The following is an 18,679-nucleotide window of genomic DNA, read 5'->3' on the forward strand; positions in this document are numbered from 1 at the left end:
CAAAATGCAAAACAGTGGCAGGATGCAATGTGGCGGACCTATGTTTAGACCACAGTGGTGATATATCAGAGTGGCAAAGGCTATATTTGGGAAATTTTGGCAGTGGTCAAAGTGTACGAAAAGAAGTAGTGGAACTATGTTCCCTGCTGGCCTGTCCCCGCTCCCCAAAAAACCCCATCGCCATGCCCCCTCCGACGGGCCATACAAACCCCTAAACAAATGTGTCTGCAGTTTAAGGGAACGTTCAGTGCAGTGCACTGAAGGCAACGTTTCAACTTCTTCCTACACTTTTATATTAAACTGAAACCATTCTGGAACGGTTTCTTTTTAAAATAAAAGTATAGGAACAGTAAAACAATTTTAAAAAATAGAGGAGCATTGCTCCCAATCGCCCCCGTCCACTTTGACCTATCCCTTCTTTGTGCATACAATATAAACTGCAAAATACAGTGGCGAGATACCAGGACAACCCTGCATTTAGCACACTATAGTCAGAATGCAATTAAGGTCACAATATAAACTGCAAATTACAGTGAACAAGATAACAGTCAGCACAACTACAGTTGGCACACTCTGGGGCAAAAAGCAAGTAATGGCACAGTATGAACGGCAAAATGCAGTGGTAAAATAACAAGCAAACCTACCTTTGGGACCCTCTGTTCAGGCTTCAAGTAATGGCTGCACTGTGGGAAGAAAAATGCAATGTGAACAAAACGCAAGCAAGATTCAAATGCTGCAGTATAGCAATGACATAGTGCATAGTCTACCTGGTTGCATCTGTAGACTGTGCGGGAGAGAACTTGCAGGGATGGGGCATCCAGGGCGAACAGGCAAACAGGGATGCACCAGAAGGTGTCCTTTGGCTGAACCCTTAGTCGACTGCCTTGGCAAGGCTGCGCCAGGCAGAGGGTTCAAGTAAGGTGGTCCGGGTCTCGTGCCCTGGAACACTAATCAGAGGCGGTGAGGGCGGGCAGTGGCAGGTGTATCAGTGGCTTGGTCTCTGCCCCAAGGGACACGTGAGCGAGCGCTGAGGCTCTATTAGCAGTGAATAAAGTCAAGTTGCCCAAAATGTGGCCTGTACCTGCCGTGGGCAACTAGGACCTGAGATGGGTCCTGGAGGGGGCGTGATGGAGAAATAGGAGGTGTTTGCCTGCCTTCACCGAGTATTTTTGGTGTTCTGGGTCTCGTGACCTCGAACACCAATCAGAGGCGGCAAGTGCAGGCAATGCGAGGGCAGAGGAGTGGCTGGTTCTCCGGCCCTGGTGATGTGTGGGGGAGTGCTGCAGCGCTATTGGCAGTGAATAAATTAAGCCAAAGTGCCAAAATGCAGCATGTACCTGCCGTGGGCTCCTAGGGCTTGAGATAGATCCTGGAGGCTGAGCGATGGAGAAAATGATGAGAAATCATGGGAGATGCAGTGCAAGCAATCTGGAGAGATGAGGGTGAGAAAGATAACAGAAATTATATTTTAATGTGCAAGATATGTTATGTTATGTTATGTTATGTTATGTTATGTTATGTTATGTTAAAGGATATTTATACCGCACACTATCACCACCTGAGCGGTCCCCTATCGCTCTGCATATCTGAAAAGCAAGATGGTAGGGTGTGGGGGGGTAAGTTAGTAGGACTGAGCGGGAAAAAACGCAAGAGAGCTGTGATGTGCTGTTGACAACTTCAGTTCGGTTTGCACTGTTCGCTGAGCGTAGGTGTGAATTTTCAGTCTGTAGTTGTCATGTGCTGTTATGCAAGGCGATGTGTGATTTGTTTTATTCTTGCGGTGTAGAGAAGTGCGTGCGGTTTGTTGTGCTGCAGGGGTATGATATGATATAAGTCATTTATAACGCGCCTCTACAGAAGTGTTTCTAGGCAGGACTAGACAAGGGAAGGAAGACAGAGGGAGGACAAGACAAACGATCTTACTAGGCCTTGTGCCATTCAGATCGTGCACAACATCAGCTTAGCCCCGGGTCTTTTCCAGACCTAGCAACTCCCCTGCATGGTTGTCTTTCGTTTAGAGTTTGAGAGATGAGTTTATTAGTGGGGTTCGTCAGATGGTTGGGAAGGGATACTCTTTGTTGATCCTAAATTAAATAATAAAGAGCAAGTTAAAAAATATACATGATTTAGAGTCTCATATATGATGGCTGTTCAACTTTACATATTGGAAAGAGTTTTCTATCCTGGAAGACAGAAGATGCTTCTTCAGGGCAAAAGGTATGTCATTGGGAAAGCACCCTCCTGATCACCACCCCGTGGCTGTAGCCACATCAAATGGTGAGAAGAAAATGCTAGCCTAATTTCACCGCCGCTGCAACACATAGTACAACACCTGTACTAGTTGTGCTGACTGTTGGGTCTGATTCACAGAAGTGTTTTATAATGGCGCAATCCCATAGGAAAACACTCTGTGCACATGTGAATGTTTTGTTTTATTGATCTTTTTATGCTTTGCCTTTTGGATAGCGCCTTGAAATGTGTTCCCCGGGAATGAGTTTGCACTCAATAAATGATTTTTACTAGTACTACTAAGTGGCCTCCCTATCAAGGGCTGTCTATGAACTGGTATGAGAACGGGAATCAGTGACCAGAATCCCGCCCGCAATATATGCTAGCAAATAGCTCTCTTGCCCCAGTGAACCTGTATCCTCTAATGGTTTGTCAGGTGCAGCCCGGATGTTTTAAGTGGCCGAAAGACAAATGTGTCAGTTACAAATGTTAAGTGGTTCTCTAATTATTAAATTGAGCGAGCGCATGGCTCCAAGCACTACGTCATGGCAGAGCAATGAGTCCGGGAATCCGATAAAAGTTCAAACTGTTGCCATTTTGCTTCTTCTGCCATGAAAAATGATTAAATAATATTCCCTGCACTTCCTGTAGGTAAATAACTGCAGATAACATATCATGTTGTTGTTGTTTTGGTAGTAGACTGCCATGAACTCTTAAGCATTTTAATAGACTGAAAACATGGAACATTTCTCACAGGAGGGTTGGGAAACTATTGCTGTTTGCCAAACTTGACTGGAAACAAACAACTCACTTTAGTGCACGTGTTTTTGTGGCCCGCTGCGCCTGGTTCTCCATCTGCTCTCCCCCTTTTTCCTGCTGCTGACCCCCCTGTGCATTTTCATCTGGCATGCTGCTTCCGGTCGAAAACACTCGAGCTTTTCACCTGAAAAAGTGGGCCAAATGGAAGTTGTCAGAAAGAGTCCAATACAGTACGTTAACTATAGCCGGTTAGGCTTGCCAGAGAGCTTTTAAAACGTTATGCTGCACCTGCAATCATTTGCTTAAAATGCAATTTTTACCTGCATAATGCGCTTCAGAATTGCCTGGAGGCTAAAATTTACTTTGAATAAGTGTACTTTTTTTCCAGAAAGGATATGTATTTCAGGTCAGCTTATGAAATCGTGACATTTTACCCCAAAACATTTGATTTCCCAAAAAAACAAATTGGAACAGATGCTGCAGGTGGCAACCCTGGCTCATTGTTCGCCCACTGTTAGACACCCCCGTTAGCATTTAGAATACTCCAACTGGTAGCAACTGTCTGGGCCTCCGGTTAGTGAAGTCCTGCTCCCGACCACGTGTTTCATGTGGCTCTGCGTTATGGTATAACGGCCTGACGTAAAGTAGTGTAAAAGGAATTGAAGAAAAATATAAACACATGCCTAATTTAATTACTCAAAAGGAGATTCTGTCAAATTGTGTGTGATTTCGTTTTTTGTTGCTTATCTGGTAGTATTGTATGTAACCCCTCCCCACCCAAGCTCAACTTTGCAGTTACCTATGTCCATCTAAGAATACACACCTGGGGCGGGAGAGGGTGTCTAGTGACTCTGAGCACCGTTCCAAACCATTGTTGTCCTATTCACCTGCTATGAAACATATACTGATTCTGATCAGAAGTGATTTTTTTCTATTTTATGGTTTTCAATTAGATTTCGAAGTCATGTTACTTTTACTTTTTTGTTTTCACTGTCCTTCATTTTTGCAGTTTGTTTTACTACGTGTGGTTTCCATTGTGTTTTGGTTGACATTTCTGCAAGCATGATTAAGCCATTATATTTACTGAGCACTTCAAAGCCCATTCCAGACATTTGTATTTTGCTCACCCAATAGTGTATCGCTTCAAATGTATGTTGTTTGGGAAATGCTAGATTTTTCGACATTATGGCATTATGTTTTTACAACAAATAAGCCTGCAAGCTCAAAAGTAAATTGTGTGGAGCTTGCACTGGATTTTCCTTTGTGTTGACACATTTCTCACAAACTTGCTTGCTTGACCTTGTTATGCAAGTCGGTCAATTATTTTATTCCGTCTTGGAAGGATAGAGCAGGGGCAACGTTCTCGCTTCGGATGCAGGATGACACGGAGCATCACAGGTTCAATCCCTGGGTCCGTGCTTAGAAACCTCTGGGTATCAGGCATGCTACAAATAACCTATCATATCATATGCAGGTGTATATCCCCAAGAACTATATCAATGAGAGTTTTCTGTCACAAACACTTGGCCAAAGCAGTGAATGAGACCAGATAACTAGTGAATTGGGTTCAGTGGCCAGTGAGTGAAGCAGGGGGACCACCGAAAGAGTCACTGAGCAATAAATAAGGCATTGGGTGGTTTATGAAGCAGTGAGCAGTGTATGAGGCTGGCTTCTCATGAATGAGGCGAGCTAAGCTATGAGCTAGACAGAAAGCAGTGAATGTTATGTTATGTTAAAGGTACTTATATGGTGCACCGTCACCAATGGAATTGGTCCCCAGGCGCTCTGGCAGATCTGTAAATGAGAAGGTGGGATGGGTTAGTAAGGTGAAGAGGGATTAGGATAGTGAGAGGAGTGGTGTACTGTTGGCAGCTTCAACTCGGTAGACACCGGATGCTGAATATTGGTGCGAGTATTAGATCTGTGTCAGTCCACGTGTGCTGTTGATGAGACTTAAGTGTCATTGCAGTGTGGTGAGGCGCGTGCAGCTTGTTGTGCGAGAGATGGTTGTGTGAGTTTTTTGAGTGAGATATGTATGCAGAGAGTTTGAGCTTATATTGGTTAGTGGGTTATATGACATTTAACATGCTGATATTCACAGTTCTGTATAAGTTTAGTGCTTGCTAATCTACATAATTCCATCTAAGTGTGGCACTCACTAACCCTCACAGTAATTATCGATGTATGGGGCAGGCTAATGTTCTCACTTCTACGTGTGGCATATGCTAACATCCAAGTTCCATCTAGGTGTGACATATGCCAACATTCACAATCCTATCTAGATGTGGCGCAAGCTAATGTTCTCAATTCTACGTGTGACCGGAAAACTAGTGAATTGGGTTAAGTGGCCAGTGAGTGAAGCAGGGTGACCACTGAAAGAGTCAGTGAGCAGTAAATAAGGCATTGGATGTTTTTTAAAGCAGTGTGCAAGGCTGGCTGATCATGAACGAGGGGGGCTGAGCAATGACCTAGGCAGAAAGCAGTGAATGAGACCGGATTACTAGTGAATTGGGTTCAGTGGCCAGTGAGTGAAGCAGGGTGACCACTGAAAGAGTCAGTGAGCAGTAAATAAGGCATTGGATGTTTTTTAAAGCAGTGTGCAAGGCTGGCTGATCATGAACGAGGGGGGCTGAGCAATGACCTAGGCAGAAAGCAGTGAATGAGACCGGATTACTAGTGAATTGGGTTCAGTGGCCAGTGAGTGAAGCAGGGTGACCACCGAAAGAGGCACTGAGCAGTAAATAAGGCATTGGGTGATTTATAAAGCAGTGAGCCGTGTGCGAGGCTGGCTGCTCATGAATGAGGCGGGCTGGGCCGCTAAAGAGACAGGCTGAGCAGGGAATGGATAGAAGATACTGCTGTTTATAAGCCCCTCAAAGTTCTGATAGTTGATTTAATGGAGGACATAGCAGAAAAGTGAAAATTTTTATTTAGCATAATACATTAGGCTGGCAATACATACAAGATATGAGGAACATTAATAAATTAGAGGCAGGTTTGGGGAAAATAAATTTAAGGTAGACTTTGGTTAAATAATTCCTAAAAATTGTTAATAATTCGGACTGTTGAAGTGATAAATGGGGTCACAATCCAGAAGAATTCTGTCCGATGTAGGGGTTATCGGCAGTCTAATTGTATGCCAAAAATCAACACTATTTATGGAAACTTCTCATTTCTTTCTCTTAATAATCCTGTCCCCTGCTTTCCTTCACTCATGCTCCTTCCTTTCACATAATACCTACTCTTTCCAATGTCAGGCCACCACTGCTGCCTGCTAACTTCTTTCTGCCCTCTCCATCAAATTCAAAGGGTCATTATTGGTGTGTCAAGTGTTGCCAAACATTTCATGATACATTAATTAAAAAAAGGAGAAGATTTGTAGTTCTCTGGTTCACTTGTTTCTGCAGACACACTCACATTCTTTACATTTCACACACTAGCGTGGTCGTGTGTTTTGGTAACACTTTCAATATCAGTGTAATATAATGTAATGCAATTGTGATTTGTATCGCACATATCCTCAGGATAGAGGCATATCACAGGAAACCTGCATCTAGCCGCGGATGGAGTGTGGGAAGTTCAGAAAAAAAGGATTAGTGGAAATGAAACCTCTTCCCAAGCAGTAAAAAGGAACATGAGTTCCGGAGATCCTGAGGGTGCTGATTCCGCAGTGTAGGGCCCACTTCCGAGAAGCTTCTGTTCTGGAGTTCAAAGTTAATCATTTGCTATACAGGCAGCCAGTGCAGTTGTCTGCGGTAGGTAGAGACACCATGGCAAATTTGTGAAGACCAAAGATCAGACGTCAGGCATTGTGAGGAATTCAACCATATGCACGGTGGGTGTGCCCTTGCCTGGCCTTTTTGACATTTTATATGAAATTGAATGATAGTAGAGCAACCTCCGGAAAATGTGTTGGGCTAATCCACACGCATTTACCTATGCTCACCGCACGACAAACACATAGACCTGTGTACTCTGGGTGGAAACAGCCTAAAGGCGCATTCCTCCCTGACACCCAGGAGTACATCAAGGCATCTCAAAAGGGGGTGGGCAAAACCTTCCTCCTGCCATGGCCAGCCTAATTAAACAACAAAGGCTCCATGGATCCGCCCTATCCTCTGTAGGCCCTGATGGTGGCAGCTATGCATACTGATGAGAGTTAATTTAAGCAGGCTCACAAGAGGCCTGATCGCAGGGCTAACAAAAGACAGGAAACACCAACACCTTTGATATACATCTGTGTCACCTTGAAGCTAGCTCCCGCCTCTCAGTATCAAGGCCAGTGACCTGTCATGTCTGGTACATGTGTTTACAGTAGGCAGCCCCCATTCAGAGGGTAGGAGTATGTGATTTGATGGAAACAGAAAGTCTAATCTTGCCACAGATTCAAGGGAGACCTGCCACTTCAATCAGAAACCACAGTCAGCTCAATTAACCAGAGAGACCCTTTGATCCACAACAGATGGGAAGGTGGAACTTAGTAGTACATGTTTTCATCCCTTTACCTTTTCTGTTGCAAAGCACTCTGGTTATGACCTCATGTAAACAGGAGAGTGTTGGTGGGGATCCAGGATTGGTTCATTAAGGTAGGCTTACTCATCTGAATACTTTGCAAGGAGTAACAAGAAGAACTCATTTGGAATCAGGCTGAAGGTATAGTCTGCCTTACAGCTTCCGGCTTTGAAGGAAGGCCTGGATTTCCAAGAGGGAAGCAAGATCCCTCCCCTAAACATCTCTCAGGGAACAGAGGGAGATACTGAACCCAGAGGACCCTCCAAGCAACTCCAGAACTGGTACTCAGCCAGCACACAGCATGCCCGTCTAGGCTCTGCAAGCAAGCTTCCTAGGTGTGAAGTGCCAGAGAGTCTCTGAACCAAACCAAGGACAAGCCCTGTCACTGCAACACTCTCCTCAACTTTGCATCATCCGCCTTAAAGGACAAGACAAGCCCAGTGAAGAAGCTTGGAGGAGTGCATCGACAAGCATCAACCAGCGTCTGCCTTAAAGGACATTTTCAAGCCACTCAAGCCCCTCGAGCTGTTGTCATGCTGCAGTCACTAATATCATCTGAGACACCTCGGCCAGTGCTTCAGACCCACAAACCAGCACTGAGACAATGATTCCTAACTCTGAGCTTCCATATAAACCAGACTGCAGCTGTCCACCCAACCTCACTCGCTGAACTGCCAGCCGCCTGATACCCACAGCTGGCTCCCATCTTGAACTCTGTCGCTGAAGCTGCAAAGTGCCCTGAAACTGACTCCATGCTGTGAGCACCAGGAACTTCTACAAGCAAAAGAGCATTCCTTTACAGGATGGGTTGTATTTGTAGTGTGCTAGAACTGTCTGTTGTGATAATAATAAAGTAGATATTTTTATACACCCTTGACTGGACAGTCCCTTTTATCATTGGGTAATAATTGTAGTTTCGCTGTGTTGCAAATAGCCAATGCTCCACGAAGAATGGCTGAATGAGCTAAGGCACCTGCTGCAAAGTGCAGTGGATAACCTAAACATCACAGGATTTTAGGTCTAATCCTGGTAAAACCACTTATGAGGGTTATAATGGGTCTTGAGATGAAATGTATGGGTAACCTTCAGGTAATACGTTCCAATTATAATTGTCATCTCAGGACTTAATGCACCCACTGCACAGATCTCTGTGTAACCTGGAGAGGTAAAATTTGAATCTAGGTAGAATAACTGAAGTTCAGAAATGTAAAGACGCGAAAATAATTTCCAATTAATGTGTAATTGTTATGTTATAAAGACTTAATGGTCCACCAATCACCACCGTGGGTATTAATTTGGTGTTCTGCTTTAAATCTTCATTATTATTGTAATTACATAATAATGCACTGACATGCAGTACAATGTAAATGTGCATTGGCATAGATAATTTAGCAATAATAAATGGCTTCACGGCTGAATTAAGGTGGTAGCTGTCGGGGCCTGAGTGAATATTTTCCCGACTTTGCTGTCCCCCACCCATCAACATGTCCCGCTCCCTTTGCTCCGCCTCCTCATACCCTTTCCCCCCAATCACCTCCTCTTCCCGGCTTCACTAGCCTGGTCCATCCCACTTCGTACAGGACATAATTGCATAAAGGAAATGTTGCACTGGTTTACCTGCGACGCCCGTTTTTCAACAGTGTGCACCAGGGACCGTAGTAGACATTCTTGCTGACGTCTCATGCCTTCTCCTCACGGGTTAGGTGCTTTAACTACTGTACGCAGTGGGGATGCGCAAACAAATATATAAATGTATGTAAGCATTTATATAGTTGCATGCATACCTTACTATGGTTTTTGTACTTTTCACCCCATCCTTTATAAACATAGAAATATGTTACATATTTCTATGTTTATAAAAGATGGTTTGAAAACGAACACAATTCAAGCCATTTTTTATAAAGCTTTGAGGACAGAAAAACCTGAGATGTCTTTGTTCGTCAACAAAGCTTTATAAAAGATGGCTTGAATAGTGTACTTTTCAAGCCAGCTTGAAAAGTACATAATTCAAGCCATCTTTTATAAAGCTTTGCCAAGCGACAAAGACGCCTTGGGCACAGTGATCTTTGCTCTGCTCTGCAGAGCAGATAGATCATTGAGCCTGAGGCGTCTTTGACCCTCTGCGAACCTGGTGCTCAGTGATCTATTCTGCAGATTAGACCTGGGGAAGGGAAACAAAGGGACCATAACTTCCTCTTGTGACCCCACACGCGTGGGGTCACAAGAGGAAGTTACAGTGACTGACAGAAGTGCCAGCCAGCCACAGTATTACTGAAACTGCAACTTCCAGTTTCAGCAATGCTGTGGCTGGCTGGCACTTCTGTCAGTCACACAGCTGCCTGACTTTAAAATGGCTGACGCATCTCCCACCGTGTCTACGGTTATGGCAGGATAATGTGTCCCACCATGGTATGGGGGTACCGGGGTCCCGGCAGGGCCCTGGCTCAGCCCCACTTATTGGAGACTGCCGGGGCTCGGCCCCAGCTGGCCCCGGCCCACATAAAGCACTGACTGTACTCAAAAGGAAACCAGACAAAGGGTCTGGGAGGGCGCGTAAAGGGGAACACTAGGGTGGGGATTCCAGTGCACCCCCTGTCTTGAGCACATGAAAGTTACTGTGGGCGAGTGTATGTCATGCCCTTTAGGGATCCCCTGAGTGGCACTGGTCAGTAGGATGGTGGGGAGAGGTTTTCTATGAAGGAGAATGGTCCTGGGGCCAGTGGTGCAGTCTTGTCTGGGTACGCAAGGCAGTGAGCTATGCACAATACGTGGGTCACAGGTCATAAGAAATGCTCCATATGGGCTTCTGGTTTGGGGTGTATGTAGGGGACGAGGACAGAGATGGAAGTCGAGTGCATATGTATGTTGCCGTTTCAGGGCCGTTTTGTGGGATCAACTGCTATTTAAAATATGTTGAGGGCGCAAGTGGCGGTTGAAACTAACAATAAAAGGTTGTGGCAACTATTGCCTGAATCAGTGTTCATGGGCATGTCAGTGCACGGGTTGGAGGGCCCCAGATGAACCTGTGTTGCCCACGTGAGACAATGCTACTTTCTATGAGAAAAAGAGATGCTTTTGATTAGACTTTCAATTGGTTAGATTTGTTTGTAGGGTTTTCAAGGGCGTCTTTGTCAGATCAGGAGGAGGGGGATCCCCCTGTGCTTTTTCCTTTGCGCATTTTTACGCACTCCGCGTTTATGTTTATGTTTATTATTTGATAATGTGCACAAAACCCAGGGGTAGCCGGGCGCAGCAGGTAAAATGATACTTAAGCTTAGGTTACATACATGTGATAAGAAGCATTTCAGTATAGTGCATATATGTCAATACAAACAGTTGAACTGAGAACTAGCATGTTACAGTGTAGAGAGTACAAATATACAAAAGGTAGAAGGGTAAAAGCAAAAAAATTAGTCTTAGAGCTGGGTTTCAGAGGTAACGCGGCATTTAGGTACAGTGAGGATTAGTTGTCGCTGGACCAGAGCCAGTTTTTTACCTTGCGTCTAAAGCTGGAGTAGGGTAGGTTGGCTCTCAATGCAGTGGGCAGTGCATTCCAAGCCTGGGCAGCTCTGACAGGGAAGCTTACTCCGCCCGCTTTAGACCGTCTAAATCTAGGGGTTTCTAGCAGGAAGTGGTTAGAAGCCCTAGTGTGGTGGCTGGAAGATTTTCTGGACAATCTGGCTGAGATGTAGGGGGATGCTGTGTTGTTGAGCCTTTATGGGTGAGAGATAGTGTCTTGAGAAGGACTCTGTCGCTAATTTTTAGCCAGTGGTGGTCTTTCCTGATGTTGGAAATATGTGCTCTACGGGGTATGTCAAGGGCTGCTCTAAGAGCGTTGTTTTGAAGGATTTGCATTTTATTTATGATAGTTTTATTAGCTCCTGCATAGAGGGCATTACAATAGTCCAATTTCGACATTACTAGTGTGTTGGCTAGCGTGATGCAGTTAGTTTTGGAGAGGTGTACGGTCTGCAGGTCCTGATTAATTTACAGGTTTACGCTGTAGAGGATGCCAAGGTGTTGACTTGTTTTTTGAGAGAAAGAGTGGAATCAAGGTAAAAACCTAGTGTTTTTACCTCGGATGCCACCTTGATTGTGTTACCCTCTATGTTGAAATTGCGATAGTTGGGACTAAGGGTGGGGCGATATCTGTAAGGGTGGGCTTCCATTAGGTGTGGTACTGAATCCAGAGCGACAATTCATTTCCACCGTCATCGACCTCAGAAGGACGAAACGCAGCTGTTCACCACCAAAAAGCCAACGCATGACTGCAGGTCTTATAGAGATGTCCGCTCGCGGAGCCACCGGCCCAGAAAAACTGGAATGAGTTCCAACTCAATGCTCTTTATAGGTATGATATGATAGGTTATTTATAATGCACTTAATACCCAGAGGTTTCTATGCGCGGACCCGAGGACCGAACCTGTGTTGCTCCGTGTCGTTTTGCTTCCAAGGTGAGCACGTTGCCCCTGAGCTATCCTCCCGAGACTTGTGGGTGCAGGGTGGAAAAAAGCTTGTGGGTGCAGGTTTATAGGTCTTTGCTTCCAACAGGAATCGTGGAGATGAATTAGCCTTACTGTTACTTTAGAATGGAAACACACAACATTGGAAGGACCATCTCATGTACCAGATACCAGTGAAGGGTTTCTTTTAGCTTGCTCCCCTCTTACTCATCGTGCTTGTAGATTATTGTTCCCATTTTTAATGCAGGACCATGGGCGTAATTATAGGGGGGGGCAAGGGTGTTTGTCCCCCCCAACTTTCATTGTACACCAGTTTGTCCCTATTCATTTGGCAGGGGCATATTTCCTTTCAATGTCATGTCTCCCCCCCAACATTTTCAGCAAAGCTACTCCACTGTGCAGGACTACAAGTTCCACCATGCAAAGCTTTGTTGTGGTTGAACATCGCACACCTGGAACAAGTACATTTGAACTCTGTGGCTACCCCTCCGCCCCCCCATCTCCCCATCTTCCTCACAGATATTAACCTGCAAATGAAAGAATGGGGCAGTTCTTGTGCTAGACCGGATTGCTCCAGATTGGAGATTCTAGATGGTTTTCATGGCGGGATCAAGGATCCTGCCCTGGTGACGGATGGGTGGAATTTTTCACCATCACCACAGCACTTAGGCCCGTTTCCTAGCTGCCACTTGGTAATACTTGTGTCCTGCCCTTGCCTGTTCTCCGCAGATAAAGGAGAGAGCCGAAACAAAAATGTAGGGAATATGTGGGCAGGTGCTACACAAGCGCTGTGATTTCAGGGACTGAGCAGCAGTGCCGTGGACCTGCTTTGCCACCAATGGTGGTTTGAGGTGCCACAATCTGTGGCATGTAAATGCAGGGTTCTGCCGCGCCTGACGCGCAGGAACCAGGTAAGAAGACCTAGAAGCTTGCCTGAAGCACGTAAGCGAGGTTGAAGCAGGGAGCTGATGGCCAGAGGTTGGTTGGGAAGGTGGGGGCATCATCAGATACGGCTAGGCTGAAGGAAGAAGGGCTGAAGTGGGAGGAGCAAGCAGGGGTGAGCCTGGAGCAGTGAGGTCTCAACTGTGGCAGTCAGCGATATTTGGGGCAGGCCGCCCTGGGACATTGAGTGACAATGAGAGTTGGAGATATGAGGAGGAGGGAATCACGCGCAAGGCAGGGAGATTTGCCTGCCAAAGATCACACACATATCACTGGAGAGAGGGGAGTTAGACTTTGGGAAGGGAAGTATGTCTGCCCGAGGTAACATCAACTGTTACTAAGGCACTGGAAGGCTCGCAGTGGAAAGGAAAGTGACCCTTGTTCATGATCACTCAGAGTGTCATTGAGGTGCCTGGACTCACACACTGCGGGTGGAGCTTCGCCAATTTAACCCAAGAAGGAGGAGTGTCCTGCCTCAGGGTGTAGGTGTTCACTCATATCTTCGCCCAATCTGCTTCTCCTCCTTGGCAGGAACATGCAGGTATTCATGGGGACGCACTGGGTTGCAGCACAATCCACGCTTTCAGGGCATGAGATGCCAGAACGTATCTCTTTTTGGTAGAAATCCTGGGGGGAATGGGTACTTCCTTACAAATGTCTTTCTGTTGGAGTGTGGGGCGAGGGGTAGCAATGTGGGGAACGGTTGATCACAGTTTTGCTGCCACCCCCTCTAGTGACCCACATGTCTTCCGGCAAGGCCCAAATCATTTAGCTCTCCCCTTTTTTGTCTGTGGGGAGTTGTTACCTTCAGTACCCCTATGTCTGATGGATCACACATTTCCAAAACTCGTGGGGGCAACATTTTCACAGCCCAAGACAGATGAGAAATGTGTAAAATGGGGTCTATTTCTAAACTGTAACCACTACAATAAGCCTGAACAACAAGATCTGCCATTTTCTTTGGGAGGGAGAGTTTATAAATCAAATGAAAAAAGTAGACTAATGTTGTTATAGTAATTGACATTTGTATAGTGCCTACTCCCATTGCTATAGCTTCAAAGTGCTGTGGGATGCAAGGCAATTCGGAAGACCATAGTCTGTGCATACATGAAAATAAAAAGAACATTACATTGGATGCAAATAGTAATTAGAATTAGGTGACTATTCAATTACTAGCAGAGATGAGCAGTGTAAACCATTATAATTATCATGCAGACCATTGTGCTCAGGTGCAGAGATGGATGCTAAGCCAGTCACTATGTGAGAGCTGAACCAAATTATTTGTGGCACTCAGCTATGTTCCATGGGTTGCAGGGCAAGAGGTGGGAGGGGTAATATAAAAAGTCTATAAACCCCTAGGACATCTGTCTACTGTTATACTTAACATGCAGAACACATGAACACTGAATAAAATGCAGTCGCAGTTGCATGCAAATTACATGTACAATTGCCAGATATGTCAAAGATATATTCAATGCATGTACTCTTGTCTGTACCACCGGGTTACTGCAGTATACATGCTTTATATCGGATTGAACTGGAGGCTCCCAGCCCTTTAAGATGAGTAGCAATACCGTGGAGATGGATGGGGATGCAGATTTTAATCAAACATCAATAATTCAGATGACACAAATAGCTTGGAAAATGTTTGTTTAAATGCAAGTAATTAAAACAGGGAGTACAATGAACATCAGCAATCGCTCGATACTCAACTCTCAATCATTTCATTAAAAGGTTGGGTTCTTAAACCCAAAATTGGTCATAGCTGACGTGTTGACCTGCGTCATTACCAATGTCATCCTACGTGGCAAACTACTAAAACCTATGGGGAAGCTGGGATTGGTTCTAAGTGAATAACTAAGCAAAGGTGTTATATCTGTAATAGAGTAACAGAAATAATTGGGTATTTAACATCAGGTGGGGCAACTAAGCCCTCCCTTCGAAATAGCCACTATGAACATCACTAAATGTACAACGTCCCATTAGCTCCACAAACTATAGGACCCCCAACTACATGGTCCTCTACAATTGGTTGGCGACTAACCCCCGTCAATAACTTTCCACCTACATGAGCAGCACGCAGACCGAACAACCAGGTGCGGGTAAGCTTGTCTTGATACCAGCTTCCCACCAATTAAAAATACACTCCATCATCACCTCAATGGTTCAGTGTCAATTAGTGCTTTGAAGTTGGCCTTGAGTTTGTACTGTTCTCCGGGATTTTTTAAGGAGTATGGGTACTGTCTGGCTTCTGTGCGTAGGTGTGATCTTCTCATGCGTCCAACTTTCTTCCATCACATGACTGGACACCACGATTTGAGCTTTTTTGTGTATTTGATTTTATTCTCCAATAGTCCTCTGACGTCTTTTGTTTTCACTTGACCTTCTTGAACAGGAGCTTCTGTTCTTTCACGTTAATTGTATCCGATGTCAGCCAATTCTAGTTCTGATAAGACCTTGGCTTTCTTGGCTCAGCCAACTCCTTAGCTGAAATATACTCTGTTTAATTCAATTGCTTTTGTAACTGCAACACTGATTTGAGTCTTTCCTCGTTGCTCAAGGCTGCTTTATACGCAGTGGAACATTCATTCTTTATTTAATCCATATGTATCTATGAGGTATATATATATATATATATATGTTGGCGCTTGCCGTGATCTATTCACTATAAGCATGTGGCTAGCTTCATGATTGCTTTGCTGCTTGCGTTTCATTGCATCTGTACACGTTTAAGTATCTTCATCATGCTTATGGCATAAGTCTCTTCATCTTGATCCCAAAACTTCACTTATATTTGGTACTTCTTTGTTCTTCAGAAATCGTCTGCCTCTCTGGTCTGGTTATCTTCTATATGGAGTTGATTCAGCTTTGTATGATGTCACCATTCATCCTGGTCATTCAGTGTCTTTGTTTCATCAGGAATCGCGTTCAAATGGCCATCATATTGTCTTGGATATAGGTATGGTTTCCTCAATGGGTACTTCTCTTCCCATATTCTCTTAGGTATAGGTATTCTTATGGGTACTGCACAGAGTTGTTGCTTCCTTATTGGTGTAGTATACATCACATACATTGGTTCATACTTCTCAGGTAATGTAGGTGGGGCCGGTGGAGTGGGGGTACTTGGCTCCTCCTCTACAGGATACAAACGTGATGGCGGTAATACATAGCCATCTGTAGAGAAAAATATTACCTCATCCTTCATGACATTACCAATCTCCAAGACTGCCGGTGCTCTAGAGAAAAAACACTCGACCCCCACCTGAGTCCATGAAAATCCATTCCCTCCTTCCCCCTGGGGGAGTCTTGTGGATGTGACCTTGAGCAAGTGATGAGTACAAGTATACATCCACCATGACTTCCCCTTTATCCTTGCCTCTGCCAAGCCCTATCTCTATCAGTGATGGCTCAATCTGACTTCTCGTCCCCATAGTGGGGAGAGGGGGTCTCAGAATGCCTTTTCTAGCTCCAATACTGTTAGTGGGAGACATTTTGCAGTTGCCCATCAAATGATTGTTTCCTGGCTGCCAGCCATTACCTTAATTCTCTCCCTTTAACCCACAATGCCGTAGCTTTGCTTTTCCATCACAAGATGAACCCCAGCATGCAAAGCACCATAAGCTAAATATCCACAACTTGATAATGGTGTCGAGATTGCAAGGGGCCAGTTGGCTTCTGTGCAAATGGCGTCACCAGGATTGCTGTGAATTTACTGAATTACAAATGTTCGGGGGAGAAAAAAAAGTAATTGGAGGGAAAATGACTTTCGGTTTTCACTCCCCTTGAACATTTCTGACAACCCATTGCCTCCCACCTCCTTACCTCTTGGCGGCACGCCTCCTTGTGTGCTGTTGTCTCCTGCTTCCCTCTGCGAAGCCGGTTCCCTTCATTTACGTGAAGGGGAGCGGCGCTGCAGAGACCTCTTCCCTTTTTTCCTTCAAACTGTATTCAATAGGCAGCGGGGGAGACCCCTGCAACCTCCAATGGTATTATAGTGAACAAGGGTCCGGGGCACACCCCCGCAGCCACCGCCGTCCTTGTTCACTATAATGACACCGAATGGGGGATTTATTCGAAATGTTCGTCTGTACTAATTTTCGTACAGCCAATTTTTGAATGTCTCCCATTCGTTGGTTTTTTTCCCGAAGAAATATACGGATCCCGCGTCACCACACTGCCCTCTCTGCAGAGTAATACTGATGGGCACAGGCATTGCCAGTGCATTATTCAGTGGCGCATGAATTCTAGTAGATGTGGCATGCTACTGTCATTTTGAAGTACTTCTACCTCCTGGTGCAGGATGAGAGCTGAGTCATATCTGTCTTTTCACAAGAGTCGCTTTTTTCCACTTCACTCACCAGTGTCATAATACGCGGACACTTATAAAGCTGGCAATGCTTGTGTGCATGCTTGCTTCAGATAGCCATGCTATGCTGCAGATTGCTTTGCATTTGTATTGCATTGTGTTTTCTTTTATTACTTGGTGTGGGGCTTTTCCATACCAGACACCAGTGGCTAATGTCTTCGTGAATCACAGCCATGGGGTTACGGGTTGAAGCCACTCCTCTAAATTGTAAATGTCCCTCCTCACCAGACATGTATTCCCTTAGTTACCTCAGCATTCCACCTGAACCATATACAGCATTCCCTAACCTCATTTCGAGAACCATCTATTCCTAATTACACCAGCTGTCAAAACATCCTAGAGTGGGCCAAGTGAAATGTCCATTTGTCATAAAAAAAAAATCCTTGCTGGCCTCTCCTCAGAGAATCTTCCTAGCGCGTCTTTTTTTATGACGCTTCTCCTGACTGCACGCCATCTGCCTTAAAGAGTGCACGCCACGTGCTAAATACACTTGACGCAGCGACGCAGCTATACAAACGTGTAACTATCCCGCCAGGAACAGACAGCCTCTTCACAAGTGTTTTTCCACATAGTTGCAGCAAGTAAGAAACGGAGATGGAAAGGTAGCGCGAACACAATGCACCACATCACAAACACGGGAATAGCTTGACCGACGACTACCGATAACAAATAGAAACAAGCATTGGCAATGGCAACAGTTTGGGCTTTTGTGTAGGCATGGGAAAGGCACTTGCCCGGGCACTGCCGCAGTGGTAATAATTGGCTATTAAAGGTAGCAGGTGCAAAAATGGTGCGAGTACCTGAGTATCTAATAGCTGTGCCTGTCAAACGACTAATACTTGTACCCAACCTAAAATTGTTGCCTTTACCAATGCTTGTTTATAACAAGACTTCAGAAAAGGACAGCATAGTGCTTATAGATCAAGTGGCTGAAGGCAGACCTGGTGAAGACATTTGAAGTCATTAACTCTCAGAATATTGCTTTGAAAAGTTTCATGGTAATGCTTGATTAAATCGAGCTCAAAGAGTTCCCTGAGGAGTTTTTTTGGCGGTGAAGGGCAGGAAATGGGTGGGAATGGCCATATGGATTAGCTTGGCCATGGGCAGTCAATGGTTGGACAAATAAACAACACCTACAAGCCGTGTGTCCCTCCTCATATGCCATTTCTCAATATCTGTACTCTAATGCAATAGTTTTGGCGTGTAGGTGGGGCTAAAGTGCCCCCCAATAGCCCAAACGAAAAATGTTGTATATTTATATTTTCTTCCCCCAAACTTAGGAGGAGATGTGGTCAGTAACAGTGGCGGAGGCCGCTTTTAGTGCCATGGCGGGGTTCAGTGGAGTGGATAGCTCCTGAAGGGGCAACAAGAATCTAAACAATTCATGGGTGAGCCCTCAAGGGGGTGC

The sequence above is a fragment of the Ambystoma mexicanum genome, chromosome 3q (genome assembly GCF_040938575.1).
Source record: "Ambystoma mexicanum isolate Mex_15411 chromosome 3q, UKY_AmexF1_1, whole genome shotgun sequence".
In the NCBI taxonomy this organism is placed as follows: domain Eukaryota; kingdom Metazoa; phylum Chordata; class Amphibia; order Caudata; family Ambystomatidae; genus Ambystoma; species Ambystoma mexicanum.